This window comes from Cydia splendana, chromosome Z (genome assembly GCF_910591565.1).
Source record: "Cydia splendana chromosome Z, ilCydSple1.2, whole genome shotgun sequence".
Taxonomy (NCBI): Eukaryota; Metazoa; Arthropoda; class Insecta; order Lepidoptera; family Tortricidae; genus Cydia; species Cydia splendana.
In genome coordinates this window covers 28,511,040-28,524,988 of record NC_085987.1, presented here as the reverse complement: position 1 = coordinate 28,524,988, position 13,949 = coordinate 28,511,040, and positions in this window count along the sequence as shown.

Here is a 13,949-nt window from a genome sequence, read left to right as displayed (position 1 = left end):
AGCTGACAATTGTTTTGTGCTACATTAAATTGTAGTAATAATTATACATATATGTAGAATTGTACCTACAATTTAACAATTCTCTAAACGTGTGTCGCATCCTCTTGCTACAATTGCTACTGTACGAATACTAGTGATTGCAGTATATTGTATCATATTTAGCGATTCCAACCCTTTGTATATATACCTACCTGCCACGTAATATTTAGTTCAAGTAGCAGTGATAGTGATCCTAGGTGTCATGAATTTCAAATACAATACATATATATATATATTTAATTACACAAACGGGTCTACCGCGATATAATTTCACAGACATGATATATGTCTTTCCGTGACCACAGCTGGTGCAACTGAGCTGAAACGTCGGAATTAAAGGTAAAAACAATGAAATTAGGTATATCGCGGTAGACCCGTTTGTGTAATTAAATATGTGTACAAAACGTGAGAGTTTAAAGTGTTATACATATATAACCCCAATTTTACTTAGCTTTAATTTAATTTACGAAATACTCATAGGTACCTACTGGATAAAAAAATGCATATACTCCAATTGAGCTTACCATCGTACGCCTTTTCCAATTTTGCCACATAGTGTCCCTTAAGGGGCCGGTATATGATGTTTTCGATTTAGACCTCACTTTGTAACCATAATTTGTTCAATAAATGTTTAATAATTGCATTAAATTACACGTAATTTTTTTCACGAAGAAACCGTGTACCGACTCTTCATGCCATTATATTTTTAATTTGCTGTTATTCTCTACAAATCGACACTAAAAGTATCAAAAAATCAAAATATGGAGTTCCGTTTGAGACAGAAGCAAAACAATTTTGTCTTTGACAGTAATTGAATTATTGTATGATTTTGAAAGCTAGATAATTCAGCTACCAATTTATTATCGATTTATATTTTTACTCACAAAGACAACACAGAAATACAATCTCAAATGTAAACTTTCGAACAATTTCCATACATTGACGACATCACTCAAAATCCTTCGTCAAATCAGATGCCCGTTGGGGCTACACCGGAGCCCACGTGTACGTCTTTAAATGAAAATGACAGCTTGATTTTCTTGCTTTTGACAATTATATTGACATTAAATCATATACGCACACGAGAAAGCATACCAGTAGATAAATTGTATTTCAAAAAATAGGGTACATAAATATCAGCTCGCGTCTCATTTAAATTTGATTTGCTGTTATTTACGGGTCATAATGGTTGAAAACCGCAGTAAACTATCTTAAAACAATACGATTACAGTCGAATTTAAGTATTATGTTCCTTCAAAACTCGCTTAAAATGAAAAAAGTTTAAAGACTCATCTTTACTGATTGGGATCAATTTTTATTATGCTGGTATCATTTTGCGTCATTTTAAAAACGTATTTGACTTCTGTACGTCAATGAGTTTTGATGACAACTGTAATCTTGTATTATATTATAGAACTTTTATCTTAAAATATTGCCTATTAACAGGAAGAGTTATGTAATTCGTATAAGTAATACCTGAAAGTCTTGTACCTAGATCTGTAATACCATGGATTGCGACGAATAAATTATTATGATTATGCCGTTCGTTCCGTCTATATGTATAATGCGTGTACGTGCTGTTCTCTGAAAATCTTCAAGAAAAAATAACGGCTAGACCAGCACTAAGTACTAGCAAGTTTTCGGGGCTTTGGAGACCGAGATGAAGCTTACAGGCCAATTAGCGCTGTGGCCTGGTTATTGTTATGTATACCTATGTATCAAATGTTTTATAAATTTACTATAAAAAGCAATGTTTTATTTCGATTAGGTCTACATTTTGTGCATATTGCATATCTGAAGTATTTTCGTACTAAACTTGAAACTTTCGTTGAAACTAAATAAAATAATTATTCCAAATGTACAGTCACCTGCAATTTATGTTACACAACGAAAACCGCAAAAATATCTGACACGATCTTATTTGTAGAACCATAAGAGCATGTCACATATTTTTGCGGCCTTCGAAGAGTAGGTACCGTCATTACTCATTATCACCAACTTTGGCCGCTTTTTTTTTAAACACGAATTTCTCAAAAAAAAACACATCATATGACTTTTTTTTGCTCAGCACGTCCATTGTGATCAAACGCATCAGTTTAAGTGAAGAAAAAAATTTTTTATCGTGTTTTTACCCATTTTTTTGCGTTTTAGAGGGCGGGCAAAGATATCCGGGGTTTTCGCCAACGTTGCCTACGTCAATTTGGTATTCAAATACAGCTCGTATGATGATGATGTCTAAGGATCACTTAAAGGTTTTGGGCAATCCTACCATTCCCTGTTAATAACTTAGCGATAAGTGTAAAAACTTTTAAATAAATTTGCTGGGCAATGTTGCCTACCCGTTTTTGCCCATTTCCAAATAAGGCTCGCCTAAGCACTTTACAAAGGCTAGGGTTGTCACTTTTGAGAAAATCTGTTACAATAGTTTAATGGCCAACAATATGATTTTTGTTGTGTTTTTCATTCGTTAACGGGATAAAACATCTAAATAAAGGATAATAAGACAAATTAAATACAGTATATATTTATAAACTTATTTTAGTGTACAAACATAACCTTCTTTTACTTGCGAAGTTGGGTAAATTAGATGAAAGTGACAACCCTAATCTGTTTTTGGTGGTGGGCAATGTTGGTATGGATGCCAAATTACCGGATTACTTTGCCCACCGCTATAACTTTTGTGTATTTAGGCCTTTTTAGTTTAAATCTCAATAGACATAATCTATGCTTCATGTGTCATAACTCAAACCCGGAAATATTTGTCAAAGGGTTCTCAATTTTTTTTACTTGCATTCATTATTTATCAATTTTTTGCCCGCCGAAATTTACCCTATATTAGACAACTCGCTTAAAATTCCTAAATCAAGTTAGGGGCTGTCCATAAATTACGTCATCGTATTTTGACACCCCCCCCCCCCCCCTATAATCATCCAAAAATCATGCTTCAAATGACCCCATTTCCTCCTACTTCATGCTACCGTCATCCGATGTCCAGACCTGCCCAAAGTTGGCGCTAATGACGTAACATATTATTGCAGGTGACTGTACATAAATGTTTCGGTGATTTTGAGATTATTTTCCAGGTTAGTTTACTAACAATCAAGTTATGCAGATACCGAGTTCGTGAACGTATAAGTAGTAAGGTACCGCTATTGTTTAGCGATACCGATTATTTTTGAAGGTAAAGCTATAAATAAATAATAAATATTATAGGGACATTCTTACACAAATTGACTAAGCCCCACGGTAAGCTCAAGAAGGCTTGTGTTGTGGGTACTCAGACAACGATATATATAATATATAAATACTTAAATACATAGAAAACAACCATGACTCAGGAACAAATAACTGTATCATCATACAAATAAATGCCCTTACCAGGATTCGAACCCGGGACCATCGGGGCTATACCGGTTGAAATATAAAGATATTAAAATTACAGCAGGGCAACCATTTTTTATAGGTGTACCTAAACCATCATTGGCCGAGCGTTAGCAAAGGTTTCCGTTTCAGCTTGGGCAAAAATGTTTTTGTATGTTCTCCTTTGCAGATCACATTTCTCAACTGAGTCTCGTGAAAATTTGTAAGCAGGTTCAATAGAACTACTCTGTTTCGCTTTATCCGCCAAAATGGAATTGCCACCCTGCTGAAACTTTATTTAATTTAATTCCTATTGAATGGATTTTCACCTTATGAAAAACCGTATAGAGTAGTAAATAACATTTTGCATCCGGCTTAATGACATCTTGTTTTATTCGCTTTAATTGTACAAAACGCGTATCTCGACAAAGCAATATTAGGTAGTAAAACAGTCAACAATCAAATGAATTAAATAGGTACGTCACGTGTGACATGAACAGACAAGGAAAGCAAGATTAAATGCATTGTTTCTATTTCATCTTTAAATGGAACGCTTTTACCCTCAAAGGAGGCTAGTGGTCAATACTAAACTAAAAGTCCAATCTTAAAAAAACATGATGGGTCACTGACCTGTCCCAGTAAAGTGAGGTAGTGTGCGTGAAGTGCGCTTGTGTGTGAAATGGGGTAAATTGACAGAATCTGAAATTTTACCCACCGCTACCGTCGCCTTAAGTATTTCCAATATATCTTTCTCCATTATTCCTAAATCATTTAAATTTTGCGTTATCTCCTTCCATTTGTATAAATATAATTAATGTAATACTTGCGTATTGCGTATAAAGTGAAACTACCTTCAACATTAAAGAAGCAAAATAAATTGTTACATATTTGTAGTTGTAATGTAACATTACAATTTTTCGCTTGTATATTTACAAATCAACAATTCTACAATTATGTAGCTGTCGTGACATACCTTTATTCTTTGTGATACGCTTTCACAAAAATGACATATTTGTATGCTGCAGACTTGTAACGAATACATATTTGTAATTATTGTGGTACATTTTTTTGTTTACAATTTAACAATTTTGTCGAATTGTACACTTGTAAAGTTTTGTGGGATAGGGCACAGGCCACAACAATTTCGTCATATAAAGCAGTAGTAGCACGATCCCGACTATCGGGTCGCCGGCGTGGGAACGAAATCATAAAATACCTCGGGTTTTCGGTACTGAATGTGTTAATTTGATTTGCCTCAATTGTAACTTTTCCACTAATAAAGTGGATTTTTATGATTGAGATAATGTTGGACAGAGAAATATGGAAAATCTATTGATTTGGTTACAACCATACCTAGGTAAACATTCTGCATCACGTTATAACAAAAACACGAAGTAAGTTGTAAATCAATGTGTATTATCCATATTCCATAATCTATTTATTAACATTACTACGGCTCCTCAAATATTATATTATTTTAATGTCATACAGAAAGACTAGCACAAAGTTGCCCACGGCTTCACTTCTGAGTAGGTAGGTACTTGCCGCTCCCAGTCCCACAGACCACTTGTGAGTGTTGTTTCGCACTGGGTAAAAAAGGAACGCTGCTGTTCATTGAAATCAATACAGTATTTACACGACGCGACACGACGTCATAGAGAAAACTTGTCAAAAAACTGTTTAAGGCGTAGTATGTATAAGTTACTCTATGGTTTACTAAACAAATTAGTGCTGCACTCTGGCGGCAGAACATAACAGTAATACTACTCCCTATTACCGAGGAAATTCACTAAAGCCAATCTATATGTCCATTTAAATATAAAACTGTTACAATTTTATCTAGGTATATTTTCCTGTGTAAAAAGGACATTATGATGGGCCGATGGAGACTACGAGCAAAAGTCGAAAAATCGCGACTTGAGAAGATGGGCTTATTGATGTCAACCTCTCCAAGTCTGCCTGGGCACGCTTTAGTATTTAGTAGAACCGCTACCTGTTGCGAGGGCTTACCATCTGGGAGCAGCCAAGGATCGTCGGGCAGTTGTGATAGTCCTTGTGAAGCCTTAGGTTTTTGGTTTTTCTGCGGCAGCCTTCGGTTTCTCTCCTTCGGCTATAACAAAAAAAAATCTGTCATGTTATCTATCGACTGGATTCTAGGCGACTTTATAATTTACAAAATAAAAATAACCCCATATTGATGAATTCTACTAATCTGTCCCAGTGGCCAAAGGAGTCATGAGATACAACCCGCTGACACACAAATGGACGGGCGGAAAAGGTCAAGTTGGCAACATCGTAATAAGATTTGAAGTAAAAAAGATAGGTATAGGCCGGTCAAACAAGTTTGTCAGTAGAAAATGGCGCGATTTTCCAATTTTCTATGGGAAGGTGACCATTCGCGCCTACATATTTTAAAGGAGGATGGGCAGATTTGTATGGACTCTGGCCTAGGAACCTATAATGACAAGCCATATATCATTGGAAAGGTTTTTTTATATTCTACAACCTTTTGTATGGCGGGAAATCTCGAATCGCTAGGTGAAGAAGTTATGGCAAGATAAAAAAAAACATTCCATCACTAAGATTATGTTTATTGTTATAGGGTTTTAGTTCTGTACAACGGTTTTAAACGTTTTATAACAAAATACACATAAGATAATAACTAAATATCGATATACCAATTACACAATCATTGCTATTTTTCAAACATAAGGTGTGTCAATTATGAGTTGTGTTAAGTGCCCAGCTGGAGGATAAAACCTACATAGTAACGTTTCAGCTCAAACTACTTTTATGCCTCGATAACTTTTTTCACACAAAGATTTGGTACTACCTGTCATAGTAAAAGTTTTAGAACTTAGAATAAGCTATCCAGTGATATATCGCTTGGCCTTATTGGTCATATAGGCCAATTAGCCCACCCTCCTTTGCCACTTTTTCCTACTGACGGAAATGGCTTGACAGACTATACATAATATTTATTATTTTCTTCACTATTTTGACACGCAATACATCGTGAGGTGACAACCAAAACTCACTAATTTATAATAATAAAACCGAATAACTTTTTGTATTTTACTTTTACGAGTAGGATATCCATATTATGAAAACCTAGCCTAAGATGAAAGATAAATAAAGATAATAATAAAACCGTTCTACATGACATTAAAGCTCTCCAAGGGGCCTCTACGTGTTGGATCTATATCCCCACGCAAGCCTATCAAAAGACCGGGATTTATAGGCCCGTGAATTCCAAAATGGAGAAACAAACCGTAATAAACCAAAACAAGGTTGATCTTTGTTTTTTAGGGTTCCGTATTTTTAATTTGGTTGTCACCTGAGGAAATGTTATTAGGCGGTTACATATCAGAATACCGAAAACTGATTTACCTAATGTTGAATCACCTATGCTTGATTCACCTATTTTTAAATTACCTATCGATCACTAAACATTGACTGACCTAAGTTTATAGTACCGAAGCTCAAATAACCTAATGGACGAAACACCTAATGCACGATATACCTAATGCACGTTTTACCTACTGCACGTTTCAAAAGCTAAAGCTATTATACCTAATGCACGAATCACCTATAGCTGATATACCTAATGGACGATACACCTAAAGCTGATATACCTAATGAACGATGTACCTAAACTTGATTTACCTAATGGACGAAATACCTAAAACTGTTAAACCTATCGCACGAAATACCTAAAGTTGATATACTTCCTGAACGAATTACCTAATGTCGATATGCCTAATGCACGGAATACCTAAAGTCTATATTATCTATATACCTACTACAAAATTCATATCATTTTGCCGAATGATCAAGTGGCAACTCCACCCAATAAATCGTATGAGATCCCAACCTTACAGTAGAAACTGTTTGTTTGGATAACAACTTAAAAATACACTTTTTGAAACGCTACTTTTTCGTAAGTCTAATACAAAATTAGTTATCTAGTTATCTTATCAAAAACTTAATTTTTGTAAGTTAAAATCATGACGATGAAATAAAAGTCGGTTTTGGCACTGGTTGGTCGCAGTTAGCCTAACACGCTCCTCCTCGCTTTGCTCGTCGTCGCACCTATCTCTCGACTCTGGCAATTTACTAGACCTGATATTATAATAAAAAATAGTAAGCCAATTGAATGATTTGGCTAAAAAAATTATACCAAATATTGTATGTCCTAATAATATACTACTAAACAATAATTATATTTTTGATTTTAGGTATTTCGTTCATTAAGTGCATCGACTTCTGGTATTTCGTGCATTAGGTGTATCGAATTTAGGTATTTCGTTCATTAGGTATGTTACGTAAATGTTAACTTTAGGTAATTCGATCATTAGGTATACCGACTTTAGGTAATTCGTGCAGTAGGTATGTTAAATTAACTTTAGGCAATTCGATCATTAGGTATACCGAGTTTAGGTATTTCGTGCATTAGGTATATCAACATTAGGTGTTTCGTGTATTAGCTATTTCAACTTTAGGTAAATCGAGCATAGGTATTCTGAGCTTATATAGGTAAACCAATTGTAGGTGAAACGTGCAATAGGTAATTCGTTCATTAGGTGTTATGAGCTTAGGTTAATTGATCATTAGGTATTTAAAAAAATAGGTGAAACGAGCATAGGTGATTCAACATTAGGTAAATCGATTTTCGGTATTCTGATATGTAACCTATTAGGCAGGTACGAAGGACCTGCACACATCGAACTTACTTAACATATTCCCTTCCTCCCAGAAGTAGATTTTAATTGTGGACGCATCGCGCTTGGCTGCATCTTCCTTTAGGTTGGACTTAAGGGACTTCCTTAAGGTTCTCGCAGCTATGTTGGAGTAGTTTACGTAGCTGTAACGTTTCAAACTCTAGTTACCACGAGGTTTCTTAACCCTAATATCTCTTGACGCATCGGTAGGTAGGTACTTGCTTCCCACATAAAAAAAATCATATTTTATTCGTAATTAAAACCAAACATTGTTTTAGCAGGAAAAGTTGAAGGTTTAATTTTTAGTGTTCCGTAGTCAACTAGGAACCCTTATAGTTTCGCCATGGCCGGCTGATGTCTGTCGAGCCTTGGCTCCGTGATCGTTAGTGCTAGAGAAAGCTGTAGGTAATTTGGCACATGGATATATAAATCAATCAATCTGACAAAGTCGTAAAATAAAAACGAAATAATTTTTTTTTAGAGTATTAGGTACCTCCTCTACACGTAAAGTGAGGATGTAATTTTTTTTTTCGCTTCAACCCTATGTGTATCTTGAGATAGGTCTTTCAAAAGGAACATTTTACAACAAATTTTTGATAACGTGATTAATCGCTCCGAAAAAAATAAATGTGTAACCTTCCTGATCTTTTGAAATAGTTCACCCATATTTTATGGGTATAAAAAAATATGTAAAAAATCGTGGAAATAGAGCTTAAGAAAGACATTAAATGAAAACTAAAGCGAACATGATATGTTAAGCCGTTTTTGAGTTATCGCAAGCAGGGGAGACCCCCTTCATAGTAAAAAGACGTACAGTCAGCGTCATATCATATACATAGTAGATATAGCTGGTCAAGCAAATCTTGTCAGTAGAAAAAGGCGCGAAATTCGAATTTTCTATGGGACGATAACCCTTAGCGCCTACATTTTTTAAATTTGCCACCTTTTTCTACTGACAAGATTTGCTTGACCAACTATAGCATCCAAAGTATTCAAATAGTTCGGTACACCATTTATTAATGTATGGTACAATACGACGCTGACTGTACAGCCACATTTAAACATTATTACGACATTGAATAAGCTATTTGGCATTATTAATGTATAAATAAAGTATGAGATAAAAATTGCTTTATATATTACCTACTCATTTCTTGGTCGAGCAGATCTTGTCAGTAGAAAAAGGAGGCAATTTGAAAAATGTAGGCGCGAAGGGATATTCGTCTTATAGAAAATTTGAATTTCGCGCCTTTTTCTACTGACAAGATTTGCTTGACCATCTATATTATTTAAATTCTCTACAACAGTTATGTTGGCTGTATGAATATAAAATAATATAAGAACCTATTAAGATCCCCCTGATTTTACATTAATGAACAAATCAGTTTAAAATTACTACAGTTTATTAAAATACGTGATTTTTCATCAATATTGGCAATCCACGTAAATATTTTTCGCTATATTTACTACTATAGGGTTATATTTATCTCTAGAAATGTACGAGGGGCGTTCAATACATAATGAGAATGAGATGCAAACTCTTTAAATATTAGGAAAGTAAATACTGGCCAGTAAAGCTAATCTACCTATATAGCTGATTGCCATGAAAAAAAAAACTGTTTTTTGTTTAAAAAAAAATACGGCGATTTGCGATGCTATCAAATACTTAGCACGTTAGCGTTTATACGTTAGCAAAAATGGAGAAAATTGAACTGCGCGCCGTTATCAAATATAATCCAGTAACTTTGTCGAATTTTGTAACCTGGCTCTTTTGCGTCAAATCCGGTAGTTCTGATTTTTTGCAGACTTGTTTATGATGTTGGCCCAATGAATAATCCAAGTTGGATTATCCAAGTTTGTGACTTCGAGCGCCGAACGCAACTTTGTCAAAAATCGATTAAACCGCATTTTTTTAGATTTGGGCGATTATAACCCTAAAGTACTAGTTTTTGGTAGTAACTTCCTAGGGCGTTTTTAAAGTAGACTAAATTTGCTACAATAAGACACTAGAATTGTCTCTGTACATCTAATATTTTCCGAGATAAAGCCTTTCAAAATTTTATAATTTTACGCCAGTTCTTAGCTATAATATAGTAATTTATATGGAATTCATCATCGGCACGTTCTACAAAATATTTATTTTCCATAAAAAAATGTATGAGTGCTTATTTTGAAAAAATATTTATTTAGGTATCAGCGCGTTGGGTACCCAGAATGCTTACTGACACGCAAAAACAAACTAGAGTCGAGATCTGTCAAGAAGCTTTGGACCTGATAAAGCAAGACCGGGAACTTTTTTTGGCGCGATTTATAACAATGGACGAAACATGGTTCCATCATTACGACCCTGAAACGAGACTGCAGTCTATGACATGGAAAAGGCCATCATCTCCAACTCCGAAGAAATTCAAGGTGGGCCCATCTGCCGGTAAGGTTCTGCCGGCTCTGTTTTTGGGATGGTAAAGGGGTCGTAATGATTGAGTATCTCGAGCATGGAGCCACTATTACGGGCACTTTATATGCCAAACAAATAGCAACATTGCGCAATGAGATCCGTGAAAAACGGCGAGGTAAACTCTCGAAAATTGTGTTGTTCCATCAGGACAATGCACCGGCACACAAGTCCGCCGTTGCAATGGCTGCAATACGTGATGCTGGGTTCGATATCCTTAAGCATCCTCCGTATTCACCAGACCTCACCCCTATTGATTTCTACCTATTTCCGAGATTGAAGGAATACCTAAGAGGCAAGAAATTTGAAGACGACGACGCGGCAGTCGCTGCAGTACAAGATTTTTTAAGTACACAAGATAAAACCTTTTTTAGAAATGGAATTTTAAGTTTAGAAAAAAGATATACTAAGTGTATTATGCTTAAAGGTGACTATGTCGAAAAATAAAATAACATTTAATATAAAACTTGTATATAACATACTCATTCTCACTTTTTATTGAACGCCCCTCGTATAATCTCCGATAGCAAGTAGGTAATTCCTGTCCTAAGGAATACCTAATTATTTGTTTTACAAGGGGTAAAGTTGTGTTTAACCTCTCGTTCTAATATTGATACCCGAGCACTCGAAAGATTCCAAAATTGTATTAACATTATATTTTATTATTAAAATACATCAAATCAAACGCAAAGTGTTGCACCTGCGCGCGCTGCACCAAGTAGGAAGCTTGCCGTCTAGCTCGGCTAACTGCTGCACCGCAGGCAGCGCTGCATGAGCATTGGGTAAAGTGTGAACCCTCGCTGCTCTGAATAATGCACGGAAGGATTTACGGCAACATTGCCTAACTGCTGCTGCAGCAGTCAGGGTTAAACGCCCGGTTAAGCCCTGTTACTCTCTGCGGCCCTGACCACCGGCATCTTAGGCTCTACACCCTTGCCGTCGACTACCTACCTAGGTTTGGATTTATCTAGGTTTGGATATGATATCTTTGTATTTTATTAATTATTAATTATTTAAATTGACCTCTAACATAAGGAGAAAAGTAAATAAAGAAGATAATGATTACTTTAGGCCCGCCATCCTCCATGTGCTCATTTTCCGAGTCCTCGCCCCTTCAAATGAAAAAATACGTGTAATTTCAATTTGTTGCTGCTTTCAAACATCAGGTGTCATTATTGACAATTGTCAAATGTATATGTGGTCTATGTAACGCAAAGGCAACTTTAGAAATAAAAGACTAAATCCTTTAGATAACTAAAATGTTTGAACGTTTTCTAATAATTTGTTAGACCCAGTATTGAAATTGTTACAGTATGTTATATATTTGTTTATCTACTCACAAAGCCCTTTAATTTGGTACCCCACATGGTATGTTTAAACGAAAATAAAAAAAAGTTTGCACTGCCGACTTTATGACCTCACAGCAACTACCCCCACCACTTTCGCGCTTGTCATCTCATATATTTGTGTTCAGGGCATTACACTTGCATAACACTGAATGCATCGATACCATATTCACCCATATCCGAGACGACATGAGCGAAAATCGATTTCTAGAAGACTTTTATTTCGCTGGCCGGGCCACTAGAGTGCTTATTAAGAAATCTGAGCGAGCAAGAAATTCTAAAAGATAACCACAAACCATAAGGGCGAGCGTATCCAGTATTACCTATTATTATTTAAAACTCCTCTGTCCGTCTGCCTGTCTGTCCGTCTGTCTGTCACCAGACTATATCTCATGAACCGTGATAGCAAGACAGTTGAAATTTTCACAGATGATGTATTTATTAATGTTGCCGCTATAACAACAAATACTAAAAACAAAATAAAATAAATATTTAAGTGGGGCTCCCATACAACAAACGTGATTTTTTTTTGCCGATTTTTGACTTGGCCGGTTTTTAATTCGACCACGGTAATAAATTATACTGATCCACGCTACTGTGTAGAGTGCATGAGATGACATGACGCAAGGTGGCATCACCCTGTTGACTCACCGCTGAACCGGTTTCCATGTGTAGGTAGACGTACGAGAAATATGTAGATACGTGATGTCTAGGGCGTCTGCACTTTGGATTAGGTACCTACCATAATTATGTAAGTAGCTATCAAACAATGAACAATACATCTGGTTTTCCTATACTATATAGAGAGTTAGGTACTTATGTTTGACCTCACGCGCTGCCACCTACTCGTTGGTATAGGACTTATGCTTCAGGTCGTAGGACTATGTCAAATCTATACTAATGTCTGTCTATTACCTCTTCACGCTTAAACTGCTAAAAGGATTTAGTTTAAATTTGACATAGAGATAGTTTGAGTCCCGGGGAAGGACATAGGATAGTTTTTATGCCGGAAGTCATCCCTAAAGAGGGTGAAAATGGGAATGGAAATGAGAAAATTAATGCACGTATTTAACCGGTCAACTAATTAATCGAATTTGGGTAGTTTAAAATAATAGAAATGGGTACCAAAATTAATAGTTTGGCAACTAAAACGGAGCCTTAAAATATATCAATTTGAATTGTATTTTAATAGTACCAAATATTTATTTGGCAACTGAATTCATAAATAGTCTCCAATATAATAATATTGGAGACTATTTATGAAGCACATATTAAAAAGAAAACGGCTATCTAATAATTTAAAAAAGAAGTTCTTTTAAAATATTTTGTTTGGTCACTACACGGTCAACCTAACACGCACCTCCTCGCTTCGCTCGTCGTCGCACCTATCTTTTGACTCTGGCAGAACAAAGTGGTAACTATTGAAATTAGTAATTAAACATTTAAAGACCTAATGGTATAATGGCCATTAGGTGTTTCATGATTAGGAATTTCGACTATAAGTATAGTAAGTAGTTACTTATAGTAGGGTACATTATATGTAAATAAAGTGTTTTTATGTGAATTAAGAAATTTGTCAATTTAAAGTACTAGGTATGCATATGTTTAAATTTAAATCATTTAAAGCTTATGTACTTAGGTATGTATGTAATATATAAACAACCAAATTTTATGATCGCTTTACAATCTTAGTTGCCAACTTATTATTTTAGACGCCAACCTATCAATTCAAGCTCCCTTTAATTTTTTTGGGTGGCTTGATTTAGCTGCCAGTTTTTTAATAGAGTCTGTTCGGAAAGAGAAGAGTCGTGGAATGTATTGGGCCCCATACATTCCACGACTCTTCTCTTTCCGCACAGACTCTAATATGATGATGAAGTGCTTTGGTGTCATACTGTTAATTTATGTGTAAAGTTTAATAAATAAATAAATAAAATAAATGATGTTTAAATTTGAGGCTAATATAAATTTATTGGTGCTAAAATATGAATGCACAGCCAAATTATATTATTATATGCCCAGTGAAAGTTC